Below are 8,441 nucleotides of genomic sequence, written 5' to 3' on the forward strand. Positions count from 1 at the left end.
ATCCGCGGTGGCAATGACTCCGTCAAAAAAAGAAAAAACATCACAGCGGTTAATGAAGCCATACATCAAAGGTAATATCTGCAATTTTTCATCAACAATATACTTAGTTTCTGCCCAACATCACCGAGTGCAGATCAAGCTAAATTGGCACTTAGACGCATTGCAACCACAGCTCTGACATTTCTGCTTCAACTGCTTTAATCGGATCATTTGCCTTCTGAGCGACTGAAGGCATTTTTGTACAAAGTCATTAGAAGCAGGATGGAAAGCTCATGTCACTCGGTTTTTTTCCAGGGCGATTTGCGAAACTTGCTATTGTTGCAGAATCTGATTGTCATGCAAATAGGAACATTAGACAACAGTTTGAGCTTAAAAAAGGATCATTTAGCGGGATTTTTTTCTATATGGCTTTTTTTTATTTAATGTCGTGCGATAATATTAGCCACAATGTAATAAGCAGTGCTCATTACTCAGAAAAGCTCCCGAGCAGAAAATAGGTTTCTGGATGTCACTCAAAACCGAAATCCGTTGTCTTTGCCTGCTGAATTGCCGTTACCTTGGGCTGTCTTCCTTTGAAACGGTTTTCCAGTTTGCATCAACAGCCTTTAAAGTAATAATTTATGAAGGTAGCTGTCATTTTGCAATGCATTTCTTTTATCTTTATTGTTCCTATCTTCAGATCTGGGCTGTGGTCACATGACCATGCAGCTTTCTTATTTGCTGTGATGACATGTCCATGGGCGGGGCAGTGATAGGGGAGTGTCTATGTAACTAGCTGGGTGTTGTTAGGGGCAGTGAAAGGGGAGTTTCTATGTAACTAGCTGGGTGGGAGGAGCTATAAACTAGCTGGGCATTGATAGGGGCCGTGATAGGAGAGTGTCTATGTAACTAGCTGGTGGGAGGAGCTATAAACTAGCTGGACATTGTTAGGGACAGTGATAGGGGAGTGTCTATGTAACTAGCTTGGTGGGAGGAGCTATAAAGTAGCTCGGCATTGATAGGGGCAGTAATAGAGGAGTGTCTTTGTAACTTGCTGGTGGGAGGAGCTATAAACTAGCTGGGAGTTGTTAGGGGCAGTGATAGGAGAGTGTCCATGGGAGGATCTATAAACTAGCTGGCATTGTTAAGGGTGGTGTGGCAGAGAAAAGAGAAGTGCATCATGGGTTTGGTTGCATAAAGCAACAGGAAGCGTAAAATGGAGGAAATTGGGGAAGACATTACAACGGGTGATTGCCAGACCACCTTCCGTTCATCTTCTCAGTGCGAATTGGATGATGAAGAGGCGGAGGAGCAGGAGACGCTTGCCTCCGCTACAGAGGGTAGTACCCATAGCAGGTTTATTCCATCTGTTCAACGTGGATGGGCCGAAGAGGAGGAAGAGGATGAGGAGATTGAGAGTCATCCTCCTGATGAGGACAGCGGTCTTGTCTGTTGGGACTCTGGCACACATGTTGACTTAATGTTATGCTGCCTTTCCTGTGACCCTTGCATTATACGCATTTGGCCAATACCGATTACTGGTTGTCCACCCTTCTCGACCCCTGCTACAAAGAGACCTTTTCATCTCTCATTCCTGTGGTGGAGAGGACTAGCAAAATGGTGCAATACCAGAAGGTCCTTGTGGAAAAATTGCTCCAAAAATTTCCAGACAATGCTGGTGGCAGAGTACGTAGTTCCTTGGGCACCTGAGGAGGGGAGACGAGGGGAACACACAGCAGTTCCAACAGAGACAGGGCAATACTCTCCAAAGCCTGGGACAGTTTCATGACCACCCTGATGCATAGTGTCACAAGGAGGGGGAAACGTTTTGGAAGATGGTGAAGGAGTACGTAGCAGACTGTGTCAGCGTCCTCAGTGATCTCTCTGTGCCTTACAACTATTGTGTGTCGAAGCTGGACACGTGGCACGAACTGGCACTATACGCCTTGGTGGTGCTGGCCTGCCCTGCCGCCAGCGTTTTGTCAGGGTGGGTATTTAGTGCTGCTGGGGGCATAATAACTGATAAGCGCATCCACCTGCCAACTGAAAATGCTGACAGGTTGACTCTTATCAAAATGAACAAGGCCTGGATTTCCCCTGACTTCTCTACTCCACCAGAGGAAAGCGGCAGAACATAAAGGCACTTTAAATGTGGCTTTTATGGTGTGTTGAATACACTGAATTCCCATGCACCCCTTCCACCACTAAAAAGGGTCTATGGTTCAATCTTCCTTTTCTCGTCCTCCTCCATCATATCAATATGCTTATTAGTCTGCCCTCACTCCTAATGTTGCTCAGCAGCAGACCCTCACCCTAATGTTTTAGAGGGTCACCCGCAGGCCCTCACCCAGAATGTTTTAGATGGTCAGATCAGCAGCAGGCCCTCGCCACTAATGTTTTAGATGGTCAGATCAGCAGCAGGCCCACGTCCCTAAATGCTTTAGAGGGTCACCTCAGCAGCAGGTCCTCACCCCTAATGTTTTAGATGGACAGATCTTCAACAGGCCCTCAACCCTAATGTTTTAGAGGGTTGGCTCAGGAGCAGACAATCACCTCTAATGTTTTAGAGGGTCACCAGCAGGCACTCGCCCATAATGTTTTAGATGGTCAGCTCAGCAGCAGGCCCTCACCCCTAATGTTTCAGATGGTCAGATCAGCAGCAGGCCCTCGTCTATAATGTTTAAGAGGGTCACTAGCAGGCCCTCGCTCCTAATGTTTTTGAGGGTCACCAGTAGGCCATCAATCATAATTTTTCAAGGGTGTGTATGATGCCCTCCTTTATGTCTAATAAAGGGTGTATTGGAGTGCGGGTTCCTTGTAATTTTTGGCAGCCCTTTCACTTAGTGCATAGGCTTTATGAGTGTAGGAGTCCCACTACATGAACAATTGTACCACAATGTGAATGAGGCCCTCCTTTATGTGATATACAGGTTGTATCGGAGTGTCTCTTCCTTGTAATTATTGGAAGCACTTGCATTTTATATACAAGTAAATATATAGGAAAGAATGTTTCCTAACAATTTTTCCTCTAAAATCGATTTGATCTTTGGTTTGGTGCGTATTATTGTGAGTCTGTAAAAGTGGCGTACTACTCGGACAACATCGTTCCCAGGAGCGACCTGGGAGTCCAAGATGCATCCAGACATCCTCCCCATGCTGTCCCCGAACCATTTCAGTAGTGTTTCCATCAATTTCTGACCTTTTCCTGTCATCCTGTCTTCAGAGGAGGGGGTGCCTGGTTTAATGCTCGTGTTCTCCCATTGACTTACATTGTGTTCGGGTGCTCTGTAGAGCACCCGAGCATCCCGAGGTGTTCTACTCAAGCACCCGAGCACTTTGGTGCTCAATAAACACTTGCTCCAACCCAATGTACAAGCTTCATTTAAACAAACTTCCCAAATTCAATTTTAAGAGGACAATATTTATATGGATAGCATTATGTAAGCTGGCAGCAGATGCAAATACTGGATCAAGAAAGGCAAGTTCTGCCAACTTATATTGCATGCAAAATAATAAGAGAATTTTGGACTTTAACCAAATAATGCAAAAAATTTTTATAGAAAACAAAAATCTGTTTTGGGGATTAGTTTTGTAACTTCAATAAATGAGTTTGTCTGTGTAAATATCCGAGTTCGGGAAATGGTTTTAAATGAATTTATGAAGGTATTACGCAATAACTTCGGCTCATCTGAGCCAATACATTCTAATACTGTACGGAGCTCCTGCTCCGTACTGTATTGGAACGAAGTTTTATGCAAATTGACTTCGGATGTTTCATTCGAAGTCGTTATGCTCATCCCTACTTGGGAGTATTATGACAGTGGTTTCTAGAGTTGAGGGAATCGAATCCAACAAAGTGGAATTTGATCAGAATTTCAGGATAAATTCGATTCGCCGCAAAGCCGAATTTCCTTGTGCTTCGTGGTAGCAAATCGATTTAACCTGAAATAGTGTTAAAAAAATATATACAGTACAGACCAAAAGTTTGGACACAACTTCTCATTCAAAGAGTTTTCTTTATTTTTATGACTATGAACATTGTAGATTCACACTGAAGGCATCAAAACTATGAATTAACACATGTGGAATTAAATACATAACAATAAAGTGTGAAACAACTGAAAATATGTCATATTCTAGGTTCTTCAAAGTAGCCACCTTTTGCTTTGATTACTGCTTTGCACACTCTTGGCATTCTCTTGATGAGCTTCAAGAGGTAGTCACCTGAAATGGTCTTCCAACAGTCTTGAAGGAGTTCCCAGAGATGCTTAGCACTTGTTGGCCCTTTTGCCTTCACTCTGCGGTCCAGCTCACCCCAAACCATCTCGATTGGGTTCAGGTCCGGTGACTGTGGAGGCCAGGTCATCTGGCGCAGCACCCCATCACTCTACTTCATGGTCAAATAGCCCTTACACAGCCTGGAGGTGTGTTTGGGGTCATTGTCCTGTTGAAAAATGAATGATGGTCCAACTAAACGCAAACCGGATGGAATAGCATGCCGCTGCAAGATGCTGTGGTAGCCATGCTGGTTCAGTATGCCTTCAATTTTGAATAAATCCCCAACAGTGTCACCAGCAAAGCATCCCCACACCATCACACCTCCTCCTCCATGCTTCACGGTGGGAACCAGGCATGTAGAGTCCATCCATTCACCTTTTCTGCATCGCACAAAGACAAATTTGGACTCATCAGACCTAAGCACAGATAGATTTCCACTGGTCTAATGTCCATTCCTTGTGTTCTTTAGCCCAAACAAGTCTCTTCTGCTTGTTGCCTGTCCTTAGCAGTGGTTTCCTAGCAGATATTCTACCATGAAGGCCTGATTCACACAGTCTCCTCTTAACAGTTGTTCTAGAGATGTGTCTGCTGCTAGAACTCTGTGTGGCATTGACCTGGTCTCTAATCTGAGCTGCTGTTAACCTGCGATTTCTGAGGCTGGTGACTCGGATGAACTTATCCTCCGCAGCAGAGGTGACTCTTGGTCTTCCTTTCCTGGGGCGGTCCGCATGTGAGACAGTTTCTTTGTAGCGCTAGTGGTTTTTGTGACTGCACTTGGGGACACTTTCAAAGTTTTCCCAATTTTTCGGACTGACTGACCTTCATTTCTTAAAGTAATGATGGCCACTCGTTTTTCTTTACCTAGCTGCTTTTTTCTTGCCATAATACAAATTCTAGTCATAGACAGTGTATGGAATAGAAATATTTATTATGAGCTGGCTGGTTGTGCCAGGAGGTGATGATAAAAGGAATATATAATAAAATATAATAAAATACAATGTAGGAGATGAGCCTTCAATTAGATACTCCTAGTAAAATCAGATAAACATAGTAAATATAAGATAAAATACCGTATTGTATAGGTAGTGAACAAAATAATCAAAATGAAAAATAATTAAAAATATTGAAAAAATAGAAACTATTTAAATGTAAAAGTCTGAGGTAGTGGTATGGTCAAAGTTCTGTAAACGTACTGGAGATAAGTGTAGGTAACTGATCCAGTGGTATCCCCAAAGGAGAATAGATAAGTCAATTAGGTCGGTAGGTAGGGACCTCTTTTAGGGGGTATAGTAATGTTATGTTCTGCCCCTTTGTCCCGGGTATATAAGGTGTACACCTATAATTTAAGGGTTAATCCAATATTGGTACTGGTCACTCTTGTTCTCAGATGGATAAAAAAAGTTTCTCATTGGTATCCGTTTGCTTAGGTAGAGAGTGGTCCAGTAGTCATAAATTGATTTGTATATACTGCTTGATTAGCAGGTACATTACCCTCCTTCGATCGGCTGGTGAGTGGCTCCTGGCAGGCGTGCGGCGTCCACGTGTGTTGTTCCCGCTCGCAGGGCGGGATGCTCTGCCTATTCGTTGCTGCAGGTGTTCGTCACTTCCGGTGACGTCACCTATACTCACTCGCCTTCCCGCTTGTTTCTCGTCGGCGTTCCACGTGGGGGCCGGTTGGCAGGAAAAGTTTGAATTTTCTAGTAGATGTTGTACTCCGGAGTTTTGTGGTTTCTAGGATCCTTATTTCTTTCTAGCTAGATTGACTTGGGTATGGCTACCGCAAAAAAAAAACAATGCCCCACCATAACCTTTATAATACAAATTCTAACAGTCTATTCAGTAGGACTATCAGCTGTGTATCCACCTGACTTCTCCACAACGCAACTGATGGTCCCAACCCCATTTATAAGGCAAGAAATCCCACTTATTAAACCTGACAGGGCACACCTGTGAAGTGAAAACCATTTCAGGTGACTACCTCTTGAAGCTCATCAAGAGAATGCCAAGAGTGTGCAAAGCAGTAATCAAAGCAAAAGGTGGCTACTTTGAAGAACCTAGAATATGACATATTTTCAGTTGTTTCACACTTGTTTGTTATGTATATATTTCCACATGTGTTAATTCATAGTTTTGATGCCTTCAGTGTGAATCTACAATTTTCATGGTCATGAAAATAAAGAAAACTCTTTGAATGAGAAGGTGTGTCCAAACTTATGGTCTGTACTGTATATATATATATATATATATATATATATATATATATTATTGAGAAACACCCATTTGTGTATTAGTCTCGCTTCTCTCTCTCAACACAAAAAGTTTGACTGAATCCAATTTTTTTTTGAAATTTGGACTGAAACCAGTAGAACCAGTTTGCTCGTCCTTAGTAAAGACCAAGAAGTGGTGCTTGTTATTAGTCTTCGTGGCCAGTGTGAAAACTGCAGTTTTTTAATATAGTGACAAGGAAAATAAAAAATAACATAACCCAAAAATTCTCAAAAAACATGTTTAATATGAAAAACTTTACTAAAACAATAGGTCATTATCTAATGATACATTCCCTTAAAGGGGTCATGCTATAATTGATGTAAAGAATGAAAATCAGACACCATATGGTACATGACAAAACCTTTCTAACAAATCTAGAACCAGCCCTGTACTTCACATGGGTCCAGAGATCTCACTCGCTCTGATAGATTATCTTCAGCCTGGCAGCTCAGGGGGCGTCTCTATTCTGTTGTAGCTCTCTCCCTGTAACTGCCACTGATTTTAACAGACCGTATAGCTGCTGACAGTTGAAGATTTAAAATTAGCATCTTTGACCAGCTCAGTGAGACAGACAATAAATAAGGAAAAACAAAAAACCAACAGCAGGTGGCGCTGCACAGATTCATTTTAGTGAATAGCTCACTTGCGATACAAACTTTTTAGTTAGGTGCAATTACAAAAGTATTCACATCCAGGTTCTGGTTTGAAAAATATAGAATATGTTTTGTGACACAACCCGTTTAAACTAAATAACAGAATAAGCATATTATGTGCACGTTGCCAAAGTATTCCGCTGAGGGGCATAGATACTTGAGCCAATGTTCGGCTGACATCACAACCCCCATTGAGTATGTATGAGCAGAAATTGGCACGCCTCCCATTTTGCCACTGAGATGCCCAAGGGCAACTTGTTAATTGGTCGTCGCATTTGCAACCCGTATCCAGTTTTTATGTGACCAGATGTTTTTGCCCACGGCCGCGGTTTCGTGAAGAGATATCAGGACCATGCCACCGCTCCTTAAAAAGCGACGCACTAAATATCCATATACCTCTACGTATTTAATTAGTGCGGTATTTAGTGTTCTCCCTCTTGTAATACACAGAGCATGGATCAGCCGTCTCCTAAACGCCGCTCATAAATATTTTACCATTACGTTTGAAGCTGAACCTTGCATATTAGATGAACATTAATAAAAGATCAGGTGAAAAATACAAACAAGAATCTCAATCACGGCGCAAGCTTAGGGTTCGGAGCCAGAGTCGGTAGGGCAGTCGACTCTCCATTGCGCCAGGGTCATTTTTAAAATGTCTTACTGTCTCTGCATTTTCCCATCCTTGTCAACATTGCTTGCGTTTCCATGAGGTCTATAGTGCGTTCAGAATCCATACTCCAAACAATGATTAAAAAAGACAAGGATGTGATAAAGAAGACATTCCGGTAAGTGAGACATTGCTGTGGCAACGTTACATGCCAGCCGCATAAATCATTCTTTCACTCTAGCCCATTCATGTCCTGCGACTGTTCATTTACACAATCACTTAGCAACCGGACCAGAGGCATTAAATACCCTTAGAGGATTCTGCACTGGATGCTATTTGTCAAGGTAGTTTGGCTGATTTAGCATTTTTTTCTGCATCATCAAACACAGTTCTGTATAATCCAAGATGCTGTCTGGATCCATGAAAGGCAATGAGTGCATTTATGCGAACTAGTCCAATTCTACTCTTGCAGTATGAGTTAAAATGGTTTTCCGAGATTTTAATACTGATGACCTTTCCTCAGGATAGGCCATCAGTATCTAATCAGTGGCAGTCCGAAACCTGGGAACCCCACCAATCAGATGTTTGAGAAGGCACCAGCACTCCGAGGAGCGCCATGGCCTTCTCCGTGCTTACCAAGCACAGCGTCGTGCATT

The sequence above is a fragment of the Bufo gargarizans genome, chromosome 10 (genome assembly GCF_014858855.1).
Source record: "Bufo gargarizans isolate SCDJY-AF-19 chromosome 10, ASM1485885v1, whole genome shotgun sequence".
Classification (NCBI taxonomy): Eukaryota; Metazoa; Chordata; class Amphibia; order Anura; family Bufonidae; genus Bufo; species Bufo gargarizans.